We start from the raw sequence: 26787 nt of genomic DNA, 5'->3' as shown, positions 1-26787 counted from the left end.
TTAAGAGCATGTTAGACAAATACCTGTCAGGGATGGTCTAGATAATATTTAATCCTGCCATGAGTGCATGGATTGGATTAGAAATCCTCTCAAAGTCTCCTGCATTTCTGTGATTCTATGGATTGCCATTGGGAAATTAAGATTAAAAAGAGGAAAAATGCTGAAGGGGCATTGTGATGGAGTGGATTAGCTATATGACTAGGCATCAGAAGCCATTAATTTTTAATCCTGGCTCTGATGCTAACTTGTATGATCTTGGAAAATGCTCATCAGCAAAGCTGGATGAGAAACAGGAAGAAATTACATAGAAAATATTTACAAAGTATTTTTGCCATTTTTCATAGAAATAAAGTTTCAATAGAAATTTCTAGATGGGTCTACTTATCAGAACTGTCTTGCCTTTTCCCCTGCTATAAAAGAGAGATAATTATACTTTGTCTTACAATAAGCTACTGAACTGAATTTCTTCACGCTTGGTTCATTTCTTATATCTCACTAGAGTTTAAAATCAAACCAAGTCTCAAGATTGTGTGCACTTTAATGTAACTTGCTATATATAAAAATGTATAAGAGATTCCAGTTTATTTTACATTATACAGAATTATATTACTATTAGCATAATAATCTCTTAGAAAGACTATGTTTTCAGGCCTAAGCACAAGAGGTCAGAATAAAGGCTGAGCTTTCGACTGCTATTGCATTTTCTTACTTGTGTGAGCACTTCTGTGTTCTCCTACCATGTCTTGATAGGTGATCAGAATATTGTGCAGGCATTAATGGAAATCATATTTAACTCTGTCTCATAAATCCAGATTTAACCATTAGAACTTGGAATGCTACTTTATACAATCTAACCCCTTTATAATTAACAAATTCTGGTCCTTTACCTAGTTTGTTATTTGTGTTTTACATTTTGCTATAGATGGATCCAGCCTCCAAATCAATGTTCCCTTTTAAATTCTGTTATGAATATGTTGTTGCATAAAAAGGAGTTCCTCTAAGATTTAGACTAATACCTAGGGGTATGTCTACACTACCCCGCTAGTTCGAACTAGGGTGGTAATGTAGGCATACCGCACTTGCAAATGAAGCCCGGGATTTGAATTTCCCGGGCTTCATTTGCATAAGCCGGCCGGCGCCATTTTTAAATGCCGGCTTGTTCGAACACCATGCCGCGCGGCTACACGCGGCACGGGCTAGATAGTTCGAACTAGCAAGCCATTCCGAACTATCTGTACGCCTCGAGGCTTGCTAGTTCGAACTATCTAGCCCGTGCCGCGTGTAGCCGCGCGGCACGGTGTTCGAACAAGCCGGCATTTAAAAATGGCGCCGGCCGGCTTATGCAAATGAAGCCCGGGAAATTCAAATCCCGGGCTTCATTTGCAAGTGCGGTATGCCTACATTACCACCCTAGTTCGAACTAGCGGGGTAGTGTAGACATACCCTATTTTATAGAAGAGTGGTTGGTATGTTTGGGTGCATCTACGTAGCAGGGCTTAACTTGAAATAAGCTATTCAAATTGATCCTAGTCAGTTGTATAGTTTATTTAGAAATAACTTATTTCGAAATTGGGAGCATCTACATAGCACTTATTTTGAAACAGAGCACTCTTCCTCTGACTTCCCTTACTCCTCATACAATGAGGGTTACAGGAGTTGGAGTAAGAAGTTCTCCAGCTTGACAGTATTTCAACATTATTTTGAAATAACTACTTGCTGGGTAGACGCAGACTAAGTTATTTTGAAATAATGCTAGTTACTTTGAAATAATATTGCTGTGTAGACATACCCTCAGTCTTCATGTGAAGTGGAGTGTCAGCCCAGTTATCCAAAATTAGAAAATGCCTTTCCAGTGTAAACTTAAAGCTAAGAAAGATTTAAGAAAGATGTCACTATGATACATAACCTACATAGAATCCAGTAATGTCATTTTAATCAGTTACACATTGTTGTTAACATTGAATTATAACTTTACTTGTTTTTCCAGGACATTATGGTCTTGTATAGTTGTAAAAAGTGAATCAAATTCTGAGTTAATGTGCTATACTCTTTTCAGAGCTTTCTTTCTTTCTTTCTTGCTTGCTTGCTTGCTTGCTTGCTTGCTTTCTTTCTTCATAGAACACTAGCCATTCAGCCAAAGAGCCCATGGTAATTATACAGTGTTCCTTCAGTTTGGATAAATATTGGTGAAAGTGCAGTTGAAGTACTATATTAGAGGTGGTAAAAATAATTATATGCCCAGTTCTTTGTGTTTTCTTTATCTACAAATCCTGTCTTTATTTCAGGAAGAGAAATACCACTTTGACAATTCAATATGAAGACCTAATTCATTTTGGATAATTTAAAAGCAAAATTGAAGAATAACATTTGCTAAGAGATAATGTACACAGTAAGATTTATTTTGCTTTACACTATATATTTTATTAGAATTTCAAAATTGAAAAGTAAGATATATTGCCTTTCTCTCTGTGTATAATAGCATCTCAGAATACATTTATTTTCACCATGCTGGAGTTACTGAGACTTTTGAGGATTTTTACTATAAAAGCATTTTTAATATACCCTTTGATAAATATAAAGGAAAGGAGAACAAATAGTTCATTGTAGGAACAAATAGTCATATGTTTGAGTTTAGAGAAGCAAATAAATGTTGACATTCAGGCTATTTAAATGTTATATATTTTAACAGAACATACCCCAAAATTCAGTGAAACAGTATACAGTATTCTGCATTAAAACAAAAGCAGACAACTCTTCTCCCCCATTTAGTATTTGGTCCAACTTTCCAAAAGAGACTGATGACTTTGGGTTCCTCAATCTTTGGCCTCTCAAAGTAGAGCACATTAGAGAGTGATTTTACAACCTCTGCATTTTCTGAAATTGAAGCTTTCAGAATGGATCTTGTTCTGACCACCCCAAAAATTGAGACACCCAAAAATTATTAGTCACTTCTGGAACTTTAGGTCATAATACCAATACACCCATGCTGATTTATATGACTGGAGGATCACTTCTTAAATGTACATGGAACCCTTGAGCCTCAGCTGGAATGCATTACAAACGTTGACGTACTTATTCTTGTGTACTTTCTTTCTGTAGCCTTTGCCTGAATATTTTATTAACATTATTATAAACCATTAAAAGTGAAGCACAGAAGTACTGGGTGTACTGACAGGTTTACAATCCATGTGGTTATTTCAGTGATGTACTTGTTTTTACTTAGGGCAAGATTATCCCCACCCATTGAGAAACCTGTGGGAGAGAGAACATAAAACTTTGGTTCATTTTGTTCCTCTGAATTATTCAGAAAATGCATGTCTGTATTTCAATGTGGCAAAGCTCTGCATGTAAAATTTGCACCAATTGGGTTTCAGTGATTTTGAGCAATGGGTATAATTTACAAGCTGATACTGTGCATGGGAAAGAGCAGTAGTCAGAAAAATGACTATCGATAAGGTTTGTTTCCACCATGTTGGTTGGCCCCAGGATATTAATGAGACAAGATGGGTGAAGTAATGTCTTTTACTAGATTAATTTCTGTAGGCAAAAGAGACAAGCTTTGATGCTACATAGAACTCTTTTTCAGCCTGAGGAAGAAAGTCTCCCTAAAAGATGGCATAAATTAGAATAAATTAGGGCTTAAAGTGTTTATGATATATGTTTGTTCTCTCTCCCTCAGTATGTGTATTCTCAGACAAAACCTATGCTAAGATGCAGTTAAGGCTAAGTGCACACATCAGAAATTCAGAGTGAATTAATTACAAGGTTATTGCAAGCATTATAAACCCAGCAAATTCATAGCTGAGGTTAAATGTAAAGGAAATTCAAATACAACAAGGAATGGTAATGTACAAATAGGGTGCCTGGAACAACTTTAACTCATTCTTGTAGTGACACCCTGAGATAATCATAGGATTACATGTTTTCATGCTTGTGGTCATGGTTTAGCTTAAATTGATTTTTAAAGTCATATAAGATTTTTTTGACCTGCTTTCATTGAATCAATACAGAGTAAATTTGTCTTTATTTATCATTCTCAATGGGACAGAGACCCTAGAAGTTCTCAGTTAATGTGCCATCTTTCAAAATGGCCACCATGTCCCATTGTTTCCAAAAGTCATCTGTATTAACAGTCATCTGTGTTAAGAGCACCTCGTGGCCTTGATCCCACTGAGAGCAGTTGGAGATAGATTAACTTCTCAAAATGGTGACATAATGGTTTCATTGAAAATGGCAGTCATTTTTACAGGGACAGTTCTACATGCAGTTCTTGGTGGTAGAACATGTTTACGTTTTTCATTAGTTTCTGTTGAAGAAGAAACTCAGTTATGAAGAGTTATGGGAAAAGAGACACTAACAAATGAATACATTTACTCCTCTCAGAGGGAGGCTAAACCTTACCGTGGGAATTCTGAAACATACCTGTATGAGTGTGAACCTTTGCCATTGTGTGGGTGGGAGGAATCCGCATTGAAACTTGGGGATAGCCTCCCCTTCCTCACCTCCTTCTATGTTTTTAGCATCTCCACTTATTCCAGAATCCAGCTCTCATCACATGTAGCTGGTAGTAGCATGTATTAACTTTCCACTTAGAGGTTTTCTCCAATAAGGGGCTCCTACTAACTCTTGACCAGGTCCTTTGGGAGGTGACTGGAATACTCAGGTCTGAGTAACATGCATATTCTGCTTGGCATTCACCTGAGCTTCCCACCACACTCACTCCATTGGCTGTCCTTTGTGGAGCCAAAAGCTCTCTTGGCCACTAGTCCCTAGCAGCTGGTTGGGAGCCAGAGACCCATTTAGTGGATTTTGGGAGAGTCATAGTTACCTTGCTCATGACTTCAGGGTGAGGCAGTCCTGCTACACTAGTGGAGAGCCCCTCTTCTGGCTCAGAACTCTAAAAATTCCAAGTTTGAACCAGCTTTAATTCTGATCCTGGGCATGTGCCTTGAAAATAGTCTAATTTTATCTCAATTTAAATTGTTTGGCAAATATTACAACCTATGATTTCATACTGACTAGAATTGTACATAGAATCTCCTACACAATAACTCCATGCACACTCAACAATGTTTCAGTACTTTAAAGACTCTCCTTGCACTCCTTCCCCCAGTAGCCATTCAAGCAGCGATGGCCAAGTTAGCATAGAGCAATACAAATAGCAGCAAGAGTTGGTCCAACTCACTGTTCTTCACAATTCTAATCCTATCACTTGCAAACCTGGGTGTCTCAAACATTACTACATCAAAGTCCCAAGAAAGATATTTCTCTCATAGCAGATAGACTGGCTTCTGTTTCATAACAGTTCTGTCTCATGGGTGAAATACTGAATCTGCTTTCTGCATAGACTGCTTCTGTGGATTGTGATTATGGAACTGCTAATTTTGCCATCTCAGCAAATACCTGTGCCTTTGGAGATGAAGGTCATAGATGCAATTTCTTAATGCAGTTGGCTGTCCACGGTGTATGCAGCCATGCTTTATTACATGCTGAGAAGGAGTTGAGTGTCCTCCAACCAGTCATCTCTCTGTCCCCCTCATTTAGTTAGGGTTTTTTTGTTTAAATAGTATATAGCTCTTATTAAAAGAGAAGTCCTGTTAATCCACCAGACAGGGTACAGAAAAAGCACACTAGCAAAGTAATTATGCTGTTCCACCAACAGGTTTCACTCTTGACCTGCAGGAGCCATTTTTTAAGTGTTTTTCAATTTTCCATACCTAAGGTTATTTCTGAGATGATGAACAATAGTATCCATTAGTGCAAGTTCTGATGATTATTTGCACCAGTGGTTTTCAAACTGTGGCTTGTAGATAGCTTGAGGCCCACTTAGCACATGGGTTGCAGCCCATGTGATATCCTCCATGCCATACAGGCAGTATATGTATTGTCTGATGGGGCCCAAATAATTCCCAGAGAGCTGCTTTTTACCATGGTAAAAAGATTGAGAACAACTTTTCTGGATAGACAGCTTAATGTCCCTCATTGATTTTCATCACAGGTTCAGCAACCACCACACATCCATTAAACACACTGAAACACTCCCACACTAGTATCAATTTCCTGGGAATTGCAACAGGCTTCAACAATGGAACCCTACAGATAACCATATACAAGAAAACCACAGATCACCACACCTACCTTCATAAGAAGACCAGTTACCATTCCAAACACATCCAGAAATCTGTTATCTATAGCCAGGCACGTAGATGCCCAAGAATGCGCTCCTAGCAGAAAGTCTGAGATATGTACCTGAAACACAACTAAAACCACATTCACCAGACAAGGATCCTCCCCAAAGAAGTAGAGTGCAATGTATAACCATCCCTCCCATACCAGAAGAGAGCCTTATTCAATACAAAAATAAACCCCCTTCTGACTGGGTCACCCCCCCCACCCCCCACCCCCCCACCATGGAATCCATATGGGGTATCGTTAAACAACAACCTACATTCAGTGAGGATCCCATCCTGACAGACATCTTTATTAATTCCCCTACTTCTGGCCTTCAAACAACTCCCCATCATCAGTAGCAAGTTTCCCACAGATCAGAACACACCAACTCAAAATGGTGCCAGATCAACAGGTGCAAAATCTGCAGACATATCTGTGCTGCTATAATGATTAACATTCCCCACAATATACCCTTCAGCATCTATGGATCCTACAGCTGTCTTTCTCAACATGTGGTGGACCTCATTCAGTGCACTAAATGCCCCAATGATGACAATGTGGGTGAAATCAGATGATCACCACATTCTTGAATGAACTCACACTGGAAAATGATACAAGGCAAAACCACCCTATCACCTGTGGGTGAACACTTTTCACAAAACATCCTCTAAGCAATCCTACACAACACTTTCAAAAGATGAGCCTGGAAGTTTAAATTAATAACTCTGCTAGACACTAATAATCATGACCTGAACTGAGTCATTGGCTTTATGGCTAATGACAACAACCTGTAATCCACTAACCCCTTCTTTCTTCCTATGACTGCACAGCTGGTAATCAGGCCATTCTACCTTGAATGGTCCCATACAATATGTGGCAATGACTTATGTCAAACAATCTGCTCCACCTTACATTCAGCTGTGATGCTGAAAGGACTCTTCCCTGCCTAAGGAAGGATTCTTTGTGGATCAAAAGCTCCTCTCTCTCTCCGCAACAGAAGTTGATCCAACAAAAGACATTACTTCACCTACCTCATCTCACTGCCAGTGTCTGTCACTGTCAAACAAATGACGTAGAATTGCAAGTTTGCATTGGCGGTCCCTGAACAATCCAGCACTGTGTGCTTATGTAGTTAATTTAAAAAAAGAGAGTGGAACTGGGAATGAGGTTAAATGAAAGGTTTTTTTGTATGGCCTGTATGGAATGTATTTGTAAAGATGGGTGATAGTACAAATTGAACAACATGTTTAGCGAAGAAATGTGCATTCCTGGAAGCTGTTTCTCTAACTCTCAGAGAACTGCGACAAAAGGAGAGCTCTTTTTTGTTCCTGTTCATTATATTAGTCATCTGGAATACACTGTACAGTGTCTGTGTTACTTTTTAAAACAGTCATTTTCAAGTCCTCCCTCTTCAGTTGTTCAGGATCTTGTCAGAAGTAATTATCTATTTCTTGTCAGGGTCCCAAGTCTCTGTGGCAGTGAGGCACCGCTGTGCATAAAGCCACATCTCAGAGATGATGATGATAAATGATTCTCTTTCCTTGTTCTTGAAGTGGCACGTTGCTTCTAAGAAGCAGAAAGAAACTTAAAGCTGGAGTTTAACTTTCTGTCACATTACTGCAGCCATAAGCTTCCACTCTAAGGGTATGTCTACACTAGCTCGTTAATTCGAGGTAGGTAAACAAGTCAGGGAACCGGTGTTGCAAATGAAGCCCAGGATTTAAATATCCTGGGCTTTATTTACATGTTCCTGTCCGGCCACCATTTTTAAATCCCCCTTAGTCTGAACGAACTGCCCACGGCTAAACGCAGCAGTTTAAAGTTAATCCGAACTAAGTCCTTAGTTCAGATTAACTGTTACTGCTCATTCCATGAGGAGTAACAGTTAATCTGAACTAAGGACTTAGTTTGGATTAACTTTAAACTGCCGCATGTAGCCGCGGGCAGTTGGTTCGGACTAAGGGGGATTTAAAAATGGCAGCTGGACGGGAACATGCAAATAAAGCCCAGGATATTTAAATCCTGGGCTTCATTTGCAACTCCGGTTCCCTGATTTGCCTAACTAGCTCGAATGAACGAGCTAGTGTAGACATACCCTAAGTGTGACTCATATCTCTCACTAACTTCATTGCATAGGTACCTGAAAGGATGACCTCTCGAGGTCCCTTCCAGTCCTATTATTCTATGATTCTATGATTCTATGGTCTGGGAGACAGAGTTAAGCAGCGGGACTCTTGTTTTCTTCCCCGAACTGCAAGTCATTCACTTATTAATGTTCAACCTCGAACAAGTCATTGAACCTTCTTTGCTCCAGTTTACTCATCTTAATAATGGGCTAGAGCCTCAGCTGGTGTAAATCTTATCACTTGCCTGGGCTACTGCTGTTCCTGATCTAGCATGCCACTATGTGACTAGGGTGGAGGCAGTGGGTTCAACTGTGGCACAGTTCCTTTGCCCCACGCACTAGAAAGCATGGCTGTTGTCCCACCCAGTGTCAGGTGGAAACAAAAACTGAACTGTGTCTGTCTGAGTCCCCATACACTCTTGAAGCAGGGTATCTACAAGCCACCTCTTCTTTAGAATTTTTATAAGTGCTCTTTCAATGGAGCTGGATCTGTTAGGAAACTGAGGCAGACAGCCTTACACTAGTAGGTTATCAATTTAAATCTCACCCACATGACCAAGGGTTTATAACATCTAATGACTATATGACATATATTGGCATCGGGGTCAGCACTTCAAAACCCCTTTACAATAATTGGCACTGAAAGCCTTATTAGCAGTTTCTGTAGAAAGCTCATGGTATGAGTGGCTTTGGAGTGTAAAATACCATTTTTCTCCCCGAGAGGTGGTCTCTCCCCATTGGTTTATGAAGCAATTGCCTATGTAAGAGCTTGTCTGTCAATGCAAAGGGGAAATCCCTTTTCAGGGGTCTCAAGCCTTTAAATTTCACAAACATTGTATTAACCTTAAAAAGTGAGGCAATGCTTACCAGCCATTAAAAATAATATTAAATCCCGAATTAGTTCTTATTTCTTTCAACTGTGTATCAGCTCCATTCATTAATGAATAGGGACAAACGTAGTTCAAAGCACAGAGAACAAAAATTTCATACTGTTTTCCATAATGAGTTGAATTAATCATAGATTTTAATTTGCATGCCCCAAAATAGTATTTAGATAATCAAACCCCCTCTAACAAACTCAATGATAGAATACAGAGATGGGGGAACTCCCTCCCCCAAAACAAAAGATCAACTCAGCAAAAATAGAGGAGCTCATAGGGGGCGAATTCACCAGAGCTTGTTCCTTCTGTGGTTTAGGTACAACACAATCTGCCTGGTACTCCTTTTCCTCCTTCAGAGCATCTGTAGGAGAAATACAGACATGTGTGAGGTTTTCACAATAAACTCTCAATCTGGCAAAGGAAAGAGCAATGCATGGTACAAGCCTGCACTTACTGTTAGCCTCTAAGAGTCAGAAGTCACACCTTGCAGTTTTCAAGGATAAATGCAGGTGAGAATGATTTATACACACCTGCAAATTAGTGTAAGTGCCAAAATGGTAAAAAGATAAGCAACAAGAGTATATGTAGCAGATCCCAGCTGCCAGGACCGAATTGTGTACTCCCTGCTTCAGTCCAAAGCTGGGAAATTTACACACTCCATTGTTTTCCTGACAAGACTGTCTCATCCAAAGCCATCGTTGTCAAAAGGGGCAAATAATTTTAGGTGCCTAACTTGAGGTACCTTAGAGACTCTGATTTTTCCCTCTAAGGTGCTGAGCATCACAATTCAAGTGGAAGCTCTGGGTGCACAGCATCTCTGATAAATTAGCTGTCCCAAGGACATCTAAAAAGTGAGGCAACCAAAATTAGCTGTTGTGAATATTTTGGCCATAGTCATTTGGATGCTGATGCCAAGATCCCCATATCACAAATAAACACTGTCAAATACATAACTGGAATTAGTCTGACTGATGTCTGTGTTAATATTTTTAAAATAGGTATTAGAATGATAAGAATGTGTTTAGAGTTTAGAATGCTTGTGAGTTACTGCATGCATTAATGTTACTTATAATATGGGATGTGGATGTAATAAGGTAATATTTGAGTGGCTACACTGTGAGCCCCTGTAACTGCGCAAATCACTAGACAGGAAAAAGACATTAATTACTATGAAGGGCTGATCTTCAACGGAAGGTGTCATGCCATTTGCAAAAGGAAAGGTCCATTGATATCAGATGAATTATTTTTGAAGGTTGCAACTGGAATTTTCCCATGTGTTGTCAGAAAGAGTACAAGAGACTTTTGCTGCCCTGCTCTTCTCCTTGTGAAGAGGATTCATGCAAAAGGACTCCTTCTGTCAACTGAGTTTGCAGCTCAGAGCACATGAAGAAGGGGATAAAAGATCCAAACAAAAGGAAATAGGTATCTCTGTGTTGCATGAACTCTGGGTGGTAAAATGTTTCTGCACATGAGGAAGAGCTACCCAACTGCTTAAGATGGATTAGCCCTAAAGCCATGGTCACCAACCAGTAGATCGCGATCTACCAGTAAATCTCAGGGGCTCTAAGAGTAGCTCTTGAGCCCTCTCTGAACTGCGTGCCTGCGCAGTACATTAACATTAGATATCCTCATTTGAGGAGCAGCTACTCACTGAGCAACAACACCGGTGAATAGCTGCGAGGAATGGTTGGAGCTGGGAGGTCAGGAGGGCTGAAACACCCCAGCAAGCTGACTGTGGCTTTCAGCTGAAAGAGGCTGCCCTGTGCTCCAGCCTATCGGCAGCTTTTCCTCTGCACCTGCCCATGTGGAGCTTGGTGCACCCTGGCTGAGCGCTATGGCCAGCTGGCCAGGCAGCCACTTCTCTTCCCTCCAGCCCGGCTGCCCTGCGCTCAGCCCAGGGAGGCTGCATCTAGCTCCAGCTGTGCTGGAGCAAGCTTCCCATGCTGAGCGCAGGACCACAGATGCCTGTCTGATGGACTGTATATGACTAGCAATCTCAGACTACAACCCAGAGTTCAAGACACTGGCAGATACTGTTCAGTCACAGGTGTCACACTGGGTATGTCTACACTACCCCCCTAGTTTGAACTAGGGGGGGTAATGTAGTCATACGGAGTTGCAAATGAAGCCCGGGATTTGAATTTCCCGGGCTTCATTTGCATAAAGCCGGTCGGCGCCATTTTTAAATGCCAGCAAATTCAGACCGTGAACGAGGTGTACAGCTAGTTCAGATTAGGAAGCCTAATCCGAACTAGCTAGTCCGTGCCGCATGTAGCCGCGCGGCATGGGGTCCGAACTAGCCGACATTTAAAAATGGCGCCGGCCGGCTTTATGCAAATGAAACCCGGGAAATTCAAATCCCGGGCTTCATTTGCAACTCTGTATGACTACATTACCCCCCTAGTTCAAACTAGGGGGGTAGTGTAGACATACCCACTGAGACTTTGTTGTTGGAAGAAAAAATATATAATTATCAATACTTGATTTTAGATTTACAAAATAGCAGAGAACAAAATGTATAATTGTAAATGCTTCATTTGACATTTAAATGGCATGAATTAAAAACAGACCATTTATTTCATAACTATAAAAATGTGATTTTAATTGTATATATTGCATAATTTAAAAATAAACTGTGTAACAGAGTGTATAAGGGCTGGGGATAGCAAGTGATGGACAGGAGAATAGAGAGGGTGGGGCTTCAATTAAGGGGCGGGGCTTCAAGGAAGGGGCGGGGCGGTAGATCTTCGCCTGCTCTGAGACTTAAAAAGTGATCTTGGGTGTAAAAAGGTTGGAGACCACTACTCTAAAGGATATACAGAGCGTGCTAATCATAGAAGCTTTTATTACCTTTCAAAATATATGATTGTAACTCATTTGTGTAACTCATGATTTCCTGCTTTATCCTTATAAACACTGCTCTATTTTTTCCTGTTTAATAAATCTTTATATAGTTTATTAAAGGAACAGGTGCAAGAATTGTATTTTGTGTGAGATCTAAGGTGCTATTGAACTGGAAAAAGTGACTGGTCCTTTGACACTGAGAAAACCTGAAGATTGTTATGATTCTTGGTATAAGGGACTATCTATCACAAAGATATGCTCACTTGGGTGAGAGCACCTGTGGGACTGTGTATAAATTCATGTTAAGGCATTTATAGTGCATTAGGAGTTTACACTTGATAATTGGTTGGCAAAATCTAAGAATAGAGCTCCCAACCACTTCGGGGTTTGTGGCCTAGTTCTTAACAGTCTGCTCTGAGGCTGGTACTCATGCTCATGAGTTAATGTGGGCAGCAACACAATCATTATGGAAACCCCGAAGGTAGACTGTATTCTGCTCGTACTGAATGCTAGCACTGCTATGGGGCCCTCCCAGTAAAATCTCTAATTTTATAATTCATTACCTGTCCTTAGGAACTGCAGATTCTCTAATTGCTGTAGGAGTTCTTCTGTGATTGTCCTGCCAGTGTAATATGGCATACCATGGGAAATGGTGTAGGGAGTTTCAAAAGACCACTTATCCACAGCACCATCACAGAATTATGAAAAAAAAGTTCTTATTTCCCCCATTTGATTGTCTTTAAGTACCAGTCACAATCTTTCCTAAATTTGTTTTCTCAGCCATCCAGTTGATTTCTTCATGCTCTATTATCTCGAACACATCCACAGAATACAGCAGTTTGTTGTCCCTGGAGTACTACTGTAACCTTCAATTTTTTCCTTGCCTTGAACCAACAATTTCAAGCTTTTTTTTGTTTGCAGCCATTATTGCTCTTAGGTATGTTTTATTAAAGTCATCTTTTTAATAATAATTGCCTTCTACCTAAATATTATCTCAGGTTTGGAGCTATTCAGTTCTGAATGTTTTCTGAAAACGTGTCGCCCAGGTGAGTATGATATATTTTAGGGAGTGGTTTGGAAGTCTGAGAAAGAGAAGGCAGAGAGAGAGAGGGGAAAAAATATAATTTATTTCTACAGCTTGATTTTGCCTTTGACAGATACAAGCAAGCCCTCTTGTTTACAAAGGGACTCTCTTGTATCCCACATGGGAGGAAGAAGGCATCTGGAATCAGTTTACTTTTTATATATCTTTTAAGAATGTGTTGTTAAGCCTGGAAGATTAAAGATGAAAAACCAGTTTTATTGTTGACCTATACCCTGATCAAAGTCTGTGGTAAGTTTGGTCTGGAATCTTCAGAAATGTATGTTTGGCATAACACTTTATCAATTCAATAGTGAAATCAGTGAAGTTACACTAGGGGTGAATGGAGCTCAGTGAGACTGCAAAACAGTAAAATATTCTGGTGAGTGTTAAGAAAGGAGTCTTTATTGACTGTGCACATGCCAGTAACTAGAAAAATCATTGGAATTTCACTTGTAAACATTTCTATGTCCCATGACATTCTAGCAAGTGAGGATCATCCAGGTGTCAAATATATTTTAGTTTGTTTGTTTTTTAAGTAGGGAACTTAAACTTAGCCATTAAACATATCACTCTACCAATTTCAACTATGCTGCCTATAGTTAATGCTGTTGGTTTTTGTAATCCTTTTTGTTGTTCTCCTTTCCTATCCTCTGTCTATTTGTCTGTCTGTCCATAGATTGTGACCTCCTTAGGGCAAAGATGGACCTTCTCAGCTTAGCTCAAATAATAAATCATAATAATTGTCAATAGTGAAGCCCATAATGAATGGACAGGATATATTGGCTTAGAACAGTTGAATTGTCACATTTGTTACCTGAATCTGAATGGAGCCATTTCTCTGTTATTGTTTCACTATTGACACAAAATCTCACGTGAATCCTATGACAAATGGTTTGGTTGGTTACTACTGGACCAGTTTGTCTTGGTTCTCAGAAGTGGATACAATTCAGTGCTGTGTGAACTGATCCATGCAGTTTCAAAAATCTGCTTGAAAGTTTTTAGGATAAATGTCAGTTATAATTGCTACTTATAATAATTTTAAATGTACAATAGTTTTCTGTCACATCTCTTTAATATTAGAGACACATGGAACTCTATTGCAAATTACCCTAGGTCTGACTAACATCAGTGATGTTCCAAAGAGAATTTCTCATCAATGAACTGTTCATGAATAATTTCTTCAATGTATTAGACACTCTGGCATTTATGCTTTTCACTTTCTTGGTACCTCCTCATTTTCCTTTAAACTCTTGGGGGGCAGGCTCTGTTATCGCCTGCGTTTACAAAAAGCATGACTGAGTCCCCTAGATGTGACAGTAATATAAATGTTGGTACTTCTTGACATGTCAGAATGATGATGTACTGCAGCATCTCATTCAAGACTCTTTTTAGTCATCTGTAAAGTTTTAGTCTAGAAGATTAGCAGGTAGCACTTATATTATGCTCCCTTCCCTTCCGCCATATATGTGCATGCAGTTTCATCATCAGTTTTGGAGAAGCTGCAATTCAGCTAATGCTCCCATCTTCCCTTGCCTAAGAAAAGAAGATTCTCATCAACCAGAAGCACAGGTGGTGCTGCTTTATGTCAGATGAAGATCTTGTCCCGGAGATTCACTTCATAAGATTCACTTCTTAAATCTTTACAAATTTTGCCTAAGAATTACATCTGCAGGGGAATGTGTTCGCTGTGGAAAGGTCTGCCCTATGCAGTAAAATCTTATTCTAATATGGCCATAGTCTGAATTTATTAACACCAATGAGAATCCAGTGTAACTCCATTGAGATTGGTGGCATTACTTTGGATTCTCACTGGTGTAACTGAGCTCAGAATATGGCCTATGATCATTACTGTCAACAGTTCACTTTCTTACTAGACAAATGCATTTTTAGTTGATGTGATTGCCCTTTTCTCTACTGTCTCACTGACAGGTAGATACTGTAGTTACTTTCAAGGACCCCAAGTCCCAGTAGACAGAATAACAGGCTGATCATTGCAACAGGCTTTCTATTGAGTGCTAGACCAGTCTGAGTTTAAGCTGCCATCCATCTCGTAGTCCTTTGTAGCTTCCAGCATGTCATCTGACATTAGCCCTCCTATTCAACTGAACTAATCTGGACAACACTGGCTTCCTGCCAGCTCTGCACTTCATCATTAGCTCCTCTACTGGAAACTCATTCTTTGTGGGTATCCATTTTATTCTGCCTCAGCCACTTCCATTTAAAACTCTTCAATCTTCTAAGCAATAACCTTTTAATCTGCATGCTATAATATTTTCTTAAAAATTTATGGTTTCTCCATTCCTCTCTCTCTTCCGCTATATATGTGAATTGTCACATTAGCCCGCTTATGGCAATAGCTTGCAAATATTCAGGGGAAGGTGACTTATCTTGGCCCTTTCCTCTTCTAGTAAAAAAAAAAAGTATAAGCCTTTAATGAACTTGCTGCTAAACTAGATTAGCTGTTTTCTGGTGACAAGATTGATGATGCTATCAACATTAAGTCACGAGGTTTGAATTCCTCATTGTGTAAATCCAATGAAATAAGCACTATTAAAGCTCTTGTCTATCCATCTCAGTGTTGTCTTTTGAGTGTCCTCTCCAAAATGAAAAATAAAAAAGAGAAAAAGAGTGACTCCTGGTTTTCAAATTGTGGTACTTTTGGCTGTTTACATTTTCTGGCTTTGCATGTTTGGACAAGTGATTTGGAGAATACAGAACACCTATTTATCACAGAATCAAATCCAGGTTTGTGTATCAAACAATTGACCTATGCTGACCATGTAGAGGGACTTATTTTCTGAATTTTGGTTTACTCCATTTAAAATTTAATGCTCTATTTTAAAATTATTCTCATTTGTATGACATTTCCAGGGCACCAGTCATTGTGCTATTTAGGCATCATCTTAAGAATTTAAAAGAATCAGACTCTGTTCTCCTTTTCTCCACACCAGGTTATTGCTGTTTGTTTCTGACAAGTTGCAGGAACAGCAAAGTGAGGACAATTTCACACCTCCTGTGTATACTAGGCGGACTGCCCAAAGTAGAGAGCTAAGTGATCTACTTAGAAGGTTATAGAACTTAGATACCATCTGACTTTGTCATGTCAGTGAGATCCACCACCAAGGACCCTGTGCTTAAAACACCAGATCTCTGGCCCCAAACATTTGTACATATAGGGTGTGTCTAGACAGCACCCTTCTGTTGGAATAAGCTACGCAATTTGCAAATTGAATAGCTTATTCCAAGTCTAGGTCAAAATGAGGCATTATTCCAACAAATACCTTAATCGTCATGGAATGAGGGTTACAGGAATGCCGGAATAGTACACCCGCTATTTCAGGAAATAGCAAGAGCATTTAAAGATGCAGCATTGCTATTTCGAGATACTTCTGGTATCCCAAAATAGCACCGCAGTCAGGGATGGCCCGTGAGTCTAGGTGAACTAGGCAGTTGCCTAGAGCGCTGCTAGCCTGGGCAACTGATGATGACATCACGGGGCGTCAGGGGCCCCATGATGACGTCACGACCATTGATGGCCATGCGGGGGGGGCGCCAATTGCCTGGGGCGCCAGCTGCTGCAGCCGGTCTCAGGCCACTCCTGACCGCAGTTTAGACATACCAGATAGCCCTATGTTCATCAAGAGTAGCTTCTCTTTTGAGGAAAGCTGATCTATAACTTAGTGTGGGTTAAGGAGTCAGTATGGGTATGTCTACACTACCCCGCTAGTTCGAACTAGCGGGGTAATGTATGCATACCGCACTTGCTAATGAAGCCCGGGATTTGAATTTCCCGGGCTTCATTAGCATAAGGGGGGAGCCGCCATTTTTAAATCCCCGCTGCTTCGAACCCCGTGTAGCGCGGCTACACGGGGCTCGAACTAGGTAGTTCGGACTAGGGTGCCTATTCCGAACTACCGGTACACCTCGTTTCACGAGGTGTAACGGTAGTTCGGAATAGGACCCTAGTCCGAACTACCTAGTTCGAGCCCCGTGTAGCCGCGCTACACGGGGTTCGAAGCAGCGGGGATTTAAAAATGGCGGCTCCCCGCTTATGCTAATGAAGCCCGGGAAATTCAAATCCCGGGCTTCATTAGCAAGTGCGGTATGCATACATTACCCTCCTAGTTCGAACTAGGAGGGTAGTGTAGACATACCCTGGGTGAGTTATCCAGATTCCAGATAACCATTTTTTGGTTTATAAATGAAAAGCAAGAGTTTGGATGTGAAATTCAAGAAGGGAGAGCAGAACAATCCTAAGGATTATTTTGTCTGTTTCAGCATTTTCCCCTCCCCTGCTGCGGGTCTTTTTTTAACCACGCTACTACTAAGAAAGGGTGCCTGAAAGGAGATATGAGTGGAAAGCTAGCCAAAGGATATTAGCTTTGAGGACATATTTGTAGGAAGCAGATGAGAAGTGCTTATTTTTGTATCAATAGTATTTTAATTGTGCTTTTCCTTTGACTAAGAGCCTGTGATTGGCCGTTCTCTCCCCATACTGAGCAGGAGGAGGTTAAACCAGCCCTGAGGTCTGAGAAGGCCACACCCACTGTACCTTTCTGGGCATGCTCAAATTGGACTGTTATAAAAGAGAGCAGCTCAGCTTAGTTGATGAAGAGAGAGGATGTGCCTTGCCAGCTCCAGGCAAACTGCAGAGATTACCAAAATGCTGAGACACTACCACACAGGATGGAGGTTAGATGTGTCTAGAAACCTCACAAGCTCCAGATGCTAGCAGAAGGATCCAGATCCCAGATTAAGGAGGGGTGCTGGAGATCCATCAGTGATCAGAGACATTTGAAGCAGGAAGCAGTGCAGGGACAGTGATGGCTACAGGGTGAGTGAGCCAATGCTGGAGAGTCAATGTGTTGTGGATGGAACTTTACCCCGCTAACTCAGTGGCTAGAGAAAGCCATTAACAGGGCTCTAGGCTGGGATCCAGTGGAATGGGAGGTCCTGGACCCCTGTGCTGGGGGATGTAAACCTTTCCCCTATCTACTGTTTCTTGATAGGCTCTGACCATTAGGACTATTGAACTGTGCTGCCCTGCCAATAGGGACAAGTTAGGCTCTGACCATTGGGTCACCCTGCCCTGGAAACTAGGGAGTGGGAGTAGACAGATTTTGGTAGGTGAAATTAGAGATATGGGCTGGAGAGCAAAGGTGAAGAATATGAGCATGACAGGTATGAGGCGTAAACTCTCACCTCACCCTAAATCTGGTCTTCTCTCCAGACATGTGACACAGCCCAATCCTGTATTCCCAGCCTGGGAACCCACGATATGTCAGTCATCTCAGTGACCTTGAGTCTCATTCAGTGGCAGTAATTAATGGAATGACTCTTCCCCTTCTCAATGTCACTTACCTGAAGAATTTCCTTATGTAAGAGATTAAGGACCTTTTATTGTTTATCCATGGATAAGAAAGGAGATGAGCTGATCAGGGCTTTGAGTTTCTTTGGTGAGTTGCTGAGATGGGAATAATTTGAGTTCAGTTTTTCTTTGCTGACTGACTCTTTCCAATAGGCTAGGGTCTGCTCCTGTTTTGCTATCATAGGTGTGGATGGTGGCTGGGATTTTGAAAGTAGACTAAAGGTATTAGATGCTCAAATCATACTGAACTTCAATGGTATTTGGGGAACCTTTCTCCCTTGGGCTCCTTTGAAAAGCCCAGTATGTCTTTGTAATGAGTGACATGAAGAACTATCTTTAAAAGAGTCTTTGGCACTTATGAAGCTAAATCCTATTGAAAGTCAATATGGCTTAGCCTCCTAGGTTAGTTAGGTGCTATTGAAAAACATACTAGGGTTCTTAGAGCCTCATATGCATATGTTTTATGCTGAAACATCAAAATAAATACAATTAGAACCAAATGACTTTACCTTGCCTTTAGAAAGGCTTTTGATATGGTCACAATATTCTTGCCAGCAAGTTAAGGGAATGTGGATTAGATAAATGGACGGTAAGATGGATAGAAAGATGGCTGGAAGGCCGGGCCCAGCGGGTAGTGATCAACGGCTCAATGTCAGGATGGTGGTAGGTTTCTAGTGGAGTGCCCCAAGGTTCGGTTCTGGGACCGGTTTTGTGCAATATCTTTATTAATGACCTGGATGAGGGGATGGATTGCACCCTCAGCAAGTTTGCAGATGACACTAAGCTAGGGGGAGTGGTAGATACGCTTGAGGGCAGAGACAGGGTCCAGAGTGACTTAGACAAATTGCACTCTCAGCAATCAGAGAGACTTAGACAAATGGGAGGATTGGGCCACAGGAAATCTGACGAGGTTCAAGAAGGACAAGTGAAGAGTCCTGCACTTGGGATGGAAGAATCCCAAGCATTGTTACAAGCTGGGGACCAACCAGCTAAGTAGTAGTTCTGAAGAAAAGGACCTGGGGGTTACAGTGGATGAGGAGCTGGATATGAGTCAACAGTGTGCCCTTGTAGCCAAGAAGGCTAATAGCATATTAGGTTGCATTAAGAGGAGCATTGCCAGCAGATCCAGAGATGTCATTAGTCCCCTTTTTTTGGTTCTGGTGAGGCCACATCTGGAGTATTATGTCTAGTTCTGGACCCCCCACTACAAAAAGTATGTGGATGCATTGAAGAGGGTCCAGCGGAGGGCTACCAAAATGATTAGGGGGCTGGAGCATATGACCAATGAGGAGAGGCTGAGGAAGTTTAGTCTGCAAAAGCGAAGAATGAAGGGGGATTTGATAACAGCCTTCAACTTCCTGAAGGGGGCTGGACTTGATGAACTTCTGAGGTCTCTTCCAGCTCTATGGTTCTGTGATTCTATGACTTCTTCCATGGTGCCAATGCACTGGGGTGCAGAGTGACAAGAGAGTCCCTTCTCTTTTTCCTCCATGATCTCATACAGAAGAGTTAGTTTGAAGCTGGCTCACTGAACTTCAGGACCACAGGATGCTTATTTGTGTGTGATGGAAGAGATGAGTGGTCCAAAGGGTTTGGGTGGGGTCAGGGTGTATCAAAAGCCTGGATTTCTTATGCACTAAGCGATGCTTGGATTGCTATACAATGAGTCGGGGAAACTGACATTACAGTATTTCAAAAGCTGTAGCAGGGCTTGCCAGTAACCATGTTTCCTTGGGTCAGTATGTCTGCTCCTACACTCCAAAGCACCCACAGTATATATAATTCAACTCCTTCCCATCCTCGTCTCAGCTTGAGCTGTGCAGGCACCTTAATTTTGCCATTGATATCATTTTGCAGGTCAGGAAGTCTGAGTGTACTCTTACAAGCCTACCTGAAAAGTAGATGCTACTTTTGAAGATGTGGTTTTGCACTCATAATTCGTTGCACCTGTAATTGGCTGCAGGCATAAATGATAGGATTTAGACATTCGCCTACTTGATTGACAGGTTCGTGAGAGACTAAACCCTGTCATTTGTGTGTGCAAAACTGCACCTGCAGTATTAGATTCATGACTGAGGCCCATTTGCAAATGTAGCCCTTAGTTTTCCTGACACTGCTACAAAGAATGGAGGGGATGCAGTGAGAAGTTAGCCTGTTAACATTTGGATTTCTTGCAACATTCAGCTGTCCAGAGATTAATGCTATAATTTCCACATCAAAATCGTTGTATGTCAGGTCCAATGCCGTGACCATTCCTTTTGCTAAGCATGTGTCGTGTGTGCTGGCTTCAGAGTGTATACTAAATGGCTGGATGTGAATAGAGAACAGTCAATATAAGTTAAAAGATGCACAGTGGCCTAATATAATTCCTGAGGTATTTAGAGAAACTGAGTTGGCTAGGATGCCTGTGTCAGTAACAGATGGATTTGTCAGAACAAGAACCTATTGGCTGCTTCTCAGTATATTGCTGGAGCCCTGAAAATTTTGATAGGATTCATAAGTATTTCAGCAAGAGCACTGGAAAACTTTCCCCTTCTGTTAACAAGTCAAAGGTATATCCTAAGTCTGTTCTTTCCCCATGTCTATAGTGTAGAATGCTAAAAGGAGGAGGCCTAGGTCTTGAAAGCTTTTTTTTTTTTGATAGGGCTGAACAAGCCTCAGTATATGTCTACATTGCAATGTAAGCCTGGGCTCGGATCAACCTTAGTCCCCTTTACATCAACATAAAAAACCACAATGACCCAGTATTCTGCAGGCTGTAGAGTCAGAGCCCAGATCAAGCCTTGACCCAGGGTTTGAGCTATTGTGGATGGTCTGGAGACAGATACCAAGAGTGAAATTGGAAGGAATTGTAACTAAAAGACAGAAGTTGTGACAACTGACTAGACAAAGTTTATGTTGTTCCACAGGGGTTCCTTAGGTATGTCTACACTGCCACCCTAGTTTGAACTAGGGTGGTTAATGTAGGCATTCGAACTTGCAAATGAAGCCCAGGATTTAAATATCCCGGGCTTTATTTGCATGTTTCCGGGCGCCGCCATTTTTAAATGCCCCGTAGTTCAAACTCCCTGCCCGCGGCTACACGCAGCACAGACTAGGTAGTTCTAATTAAAGCTCCTAATTCGAATGACTGTTACTCCTCATTGCAGGAGGAGTAACGGTAGTTTGAATTAGGAGCTTTAATTCGAACTACCTAGTTCGTGCCGGCTGTAGCCATGGGCAGGGAGTTCGAACTATGGGACATTTAAAAATGGCAGCGCTCGGGAACATGCAAATAAAGCCTGGGATATTTAAATCCTGGACTTCATTTGCAAGTTTGAATGCCTACATTAGCCACCCTAGTTCGAACGAGGGTGGCAGTGTAGACATACCCCTTGAGCTTTTCAGTCTGCTTACTACTTTATGAGAGAGAAAGGGAAAGAGGTGGTGGTGGGGAAGGAGGGGTGGTTGTAGAGCAGCAGTTCCCCCAGATACTCAGTTCTCTGTTGCTTGAATCTCAAGATATTTCATTCTACAGATTGTCAAGAAGGGCTCCTTGGACAATGGTTTAGAATCCCACGAGAGCGAGTCTCTCTTTGATGACAGCAAAAAGGGAGAAGACAATAGAGCTCAAATATTCTGTTAGCTTACCAGCTGGATCTGCAAACAGGCCACTGGGCAGGGATAAACCCTTTCAGTAGACTCCCTGAGGGCGTAAGGATCCGTAAGAGTGGATCTGTTTGCAGGAGTGGGCCCTAAATTACTACAGGGAGTGTGGGAGTCAGGGGAACATTGTAAGCCTGTTGAAAACCAGTGCTGAAAATGTAGTTAAAACCTAGGAAAGTCTCTGGCCCTGTACTTTGATGGCTTCTACATTCCAGGCTGGTGGAAGAAGGCAGGCTGGTGTGGAAGAAAAGCTTTCATTTTTGATACCTAATATTTTAGTAGATATCCTACGAGGGTCCGTTTAAGAAAGGTTCATATATTGTGAATAATTTATATCACATTTGATTTTCAAATTTTCCACTTTCTTTCATCACAATACTTTATCCTTAATTAAAAACTGAGATTTAATTTGAAGTATAAGGATTTAGGTCTCATATGAACTTGCCCCACTTTAAGAAATGTAATAGTTTGCTCCAGATCCTAAGTTTTAGCCAGAAGCCCATATACTAAATTATATACTGACATTCAAAAGTGTCCAGCACCAACAGTCCCTCCTTGTTCTGCTGAGCACAAGTTACTTTTGTAAACCAGGCCACTTGCATACATTCTTTAACGGGAGCTGAACACTTTTGAAAATCTGGCCAATAGAATCTAGCTTTAGGTTCAGATGGTTCAAAAGTAGCAGTTTTCGATGTTCCAGCAAATGTTGAAACTAGAGCAGCTGAATGAAAACATTGGAGAGGTTATGTTGCATGTGAGAATAATGTGGATTTATCTTGGGTATTTATGAAGCTCTTATATTTGAAGCTCTTCCTCTTTGATGTCAGAAGAAATATCCAGGGAGGTTAGATATTTCTAGGAAGGAGGATGTTATGTTCAAAATAATCTAATCTCATAGAATACTAGAACTGGAAGGGACCTTATAGGGTCTGCCGAGGGCTAGAACTAATAAACCAACTTGACTCATTCTTCCTCTAGCTATTGTGAAGAATTTTTACTAGCGAGGGTTGGGAAAGCGGAAGAATGCCAGCTAACAAACAATAAGCAAGGCTTAAAAGAGAAAGAATATCTTTTCACCCGTCCTCTATCAGAGTCTTATGGGTAGGACCGGCTGCTGAAAGATTGTGCTTTTTCATCTTCCCTTGGAGAAAACAAAGACTAGTGAAATCTCACTCTTTCAATATCTAATGGGAAAAAGCCAAGGTTTCTAATGGAGACTACTTTAGGTGAATATATCTTAGAAGAAAAAAAAATGAAGCTCTGTAAACAAATATCCCCAAATCTTAAATTTGCATCAGCGATTTAAAAAGGTATATAGAATCATCAAGGAATGTAATGTAACTTACATGTTGATAGATGTTTCACATTTCTTCTCAAAGACCTGGACTATACAGTTTTGTCACTCTTAGTGACAGAGACTTCTCTGAAGCTGCTGCAATCTTGTAGTAGTATTTTTATTCCTCTTCTTTTCCACCTCAGTGACTATCTTGTTTAAAAATGTCAGCTGAAAACACATCTTTTTTTCATTGTCTATACCACTTGCTTCATGTCTTTTTCCATCTCTGCTGCTATTTATTATTTAGCACTATAACTCTGTATTTTAACTCTTAAAAGTGTTGTTTTAAAATACAGAATTATACAGATTTACGAAAGAAGTTATACAAGCAAAGAGTGCACTATGTTATGGTCATTTTGATTAACGTTCTCTAGCAAATAGTGCTGCATAATAACAGCATAGAAATTCATCAGCACCAAGCTTTATAGAGCAGTCCTCAATACAGATTTAATAGCAACATATCTACAAGGAAATAGAGCTATTTAGGCTTCTTTTTTTCAGCAAGAAAGGCTTTTTATCTCCTGGGGTAAGCCCTCATAGATGGTAAATGTATTTGGGGCCCACAATATATCAGGCTGTCTTTCCACATTACAGTAACTTTCATTTCTACCTCTGTAAAGCAGTCTGTCGTATTTTTTTCTGCCATTGCTATTATCTCTGGTGCAGGGATGTATATTTTAATTCCAGGTGGAGGAGGAATCTGTTGATGGGATGAATTACAGCTCTTTGCAGCAGCTCCTACCTAGTAGCTCATTTTAACACCTCTGGTAGGACTGTTTGACTTCTGCCTATTTTTGTGCTGTTTTCCTACAGCAGACACCATGCAGGGTGCTTGGAGACTGGAATTGATGGGAACCAGTTTTTAAGGCAATTGCAAATACACACATATAGAATCAGTAAGGGCATCTTTCTGGGGCAATTAAAAATAGCAAAGATTCTGTCATAATATAATAATCAATTATATTCCCTTAGAAGACAGGGGCTATCAGAAGCACAGAATTCACTTCATTTTCCTATTTATACCACTTTTGACCTTTTTATGTTGGGTAGCAACTCTCTGCTGGAGTGAATGTTATTTTCTAGGGTCTACATCTACACTTCATGATGTAGGCTCCACTCGGGATCAGTTTTCAGGAATGCCTTCAATACCTAATATGCCCATATATATTGTGCTACTATTTCTGAGACTGGATGACATTTGTCATCTAAAACATTTTTCACTAACAAATACAGATTTGGGTTGACCAAAACATTTTTTGACTGCATATCAAATTTATTTTCATTATGAGATGTTTTGATTTTTTTTCATTTTGAAATGACAAATTTCTAAACAGAGTAAATTTAATAAAGTTACTCCATTTAAAAATAAAATAATATATTGTTTTCATATCTGAAACATTTGTTAATTTTTTTTCAGATCAACCAAGAATCCAAAAAAACAGTGATTTGTACCACTGTAATCAAGGAGTTATTGTAAATATTTACTTTAAATCTTACATCCTAATTCATCTGATTTGATATCCATCATCCTTCTCTATCATGGTTGATGAGCTAACACTATTGGTTCCTTCTAGCTGTTCTCTAGTTTCAAAGGGGTAGCCGAGGTAATCTGTAACTGGAAAAATGTAAAAAACAACAAATAGTCTAGTAGCACCTTAAAGACTAACAAAACATGTAGATCATGAGCTTTCATGGGCATAACATCTGAAGATGTTTGTGCCCACAGAAGCTCATGTTCTCTATAGTTCATTTATCAGGAACACAAAATGTTTAATTTTTTAAATTTGGCATTGTGACATCTAGATTCTAGTGATCTCAGTCCTTGGTATATCTGGAGTATGACATGGTGGGGCCTGTAATCACCATAGGCCATTCTACCACATTGAAAGCAAAGAAGTCTTGCAATTTCTTCTGTGTAGTGCAAATTAGGAGCATTTTTCAGGCTTCTGGAAAGCTGTCAATGCAGCATCTTAAACTGGATAAATCGTAGATACTCTGTTCCATATATTATACTTATTTTCTTTCTAGCATACTGTGTCTCAGAGTATATTTAGTGAAACCTACACTGTAAATATATGCCATTATTTATTATTTTTATTACAGTAATGCCCAGAGGCCTTGATAAGACTAGGGGCCATTGTGGTAGATACTTTGCAAACACATTTACAACAAACATGAAAAATAATAATGCTATTGCAGATGAGCCTCAGCTGCAAAAGTCACATCTGGGTCCAGTTTCTTAACTCCTCCAAATTTATATTAATGGTCAATATCAGAGTCACAGTTTGGAAAGGTAGGGTCAGTAGTGATATTTAGATCTAAAACATGAATATTCTTCTTCTTGAGTACATCCCCACTCCCAACCTACCCCCCGTACCCACCTCACCCCACACACACACACAAAGGCTGTGTCCAGACTCAGGGTTTTTTTTGGGAAAAGTAGCCTTTTCCCGAAAAAACTTCCCCTGCGTCCAGACTCAAGCCGCGTTCTTTCGAAATTATTTCGAAAGAACGCGGCTTTTCTTTCGATGGCGGTAAACCTCGTTTCACGAGGAAGAACGCCTTCTTTCGAAAGTTCCTCTTTCTAAAGAAGGCGTTCTTCAATGTAAATAGGGCTTCCTCGAAAGAGAGCATCCAGACTCGCTGGGTGCTCTCTTTCGAAAAAGCGGATTGCTCTTTCGAAAGATCCGCCTGCAGTCTAGACGCGATCTTCCGAAAGAGGCTCTTTCGAAAGATGCTTTTGAAAGAGCCTCTTTCGAAAGAAGCCTGCAGTCTAGACATAGCCAAAGAGAGAGAGGAGAGGAAGGGGTTTAGATTCAGGGTTTGGTTCAGACTAATCTCTAACAAATACCTTTGAAAGTAAACTCTGCTGGTTGGCCAGAAAAAATATGCTGTGAAAATGTTATATTGTTCTAACTCTGTTGTAAATCTGAAATACTGCTTGACATTGCTTAACCTTTATTCCATTGTAAGAAAGAGCAGATTCTGGCTCCCGATGCATAATATTTGTTTCTTGTGTTAAAGGGGTGATTAAACCCAGATAATTGGGGGTTCTGAATATAAATACTTACATGATTCCAAGCAGAAACATGTATGGCCAAATACTTAAGAACCCAAGAATGGCCATACTGTATCAGACCAAAGGTCCATCTAGACAAGCATCCTGTCCTCCAACAGTAGCCAATACCAGGTGCCAGAGAGGGAATGAACAGAACAGATAATCATCAAGTGATCACTCCACTGTCACCCATTCCCAGCTTCTGGAAAACAGGCTAGCGACCCCATTCCTGCTCATCTTGGCTAATAGACATTGATGGACCTAACCTCCATGAA

Source organism: Pelodiscus sinensis, chromosome 2 (assembly GCF_052426305.1).
Source record: "Pelodiscus sinensis isolate ZL-2025 chromosome 2, ASM5242630v1, whole genome shotgun sequence".
Classification (NCBI taxonomy): Eukaryota; Metazoa; Chordata; order Testudines; family Trionychidae; genus Pelodiscus; species Pelodiscus sinensis.
Note: the sequence above shows the minus strand (reverse complement) of the source record.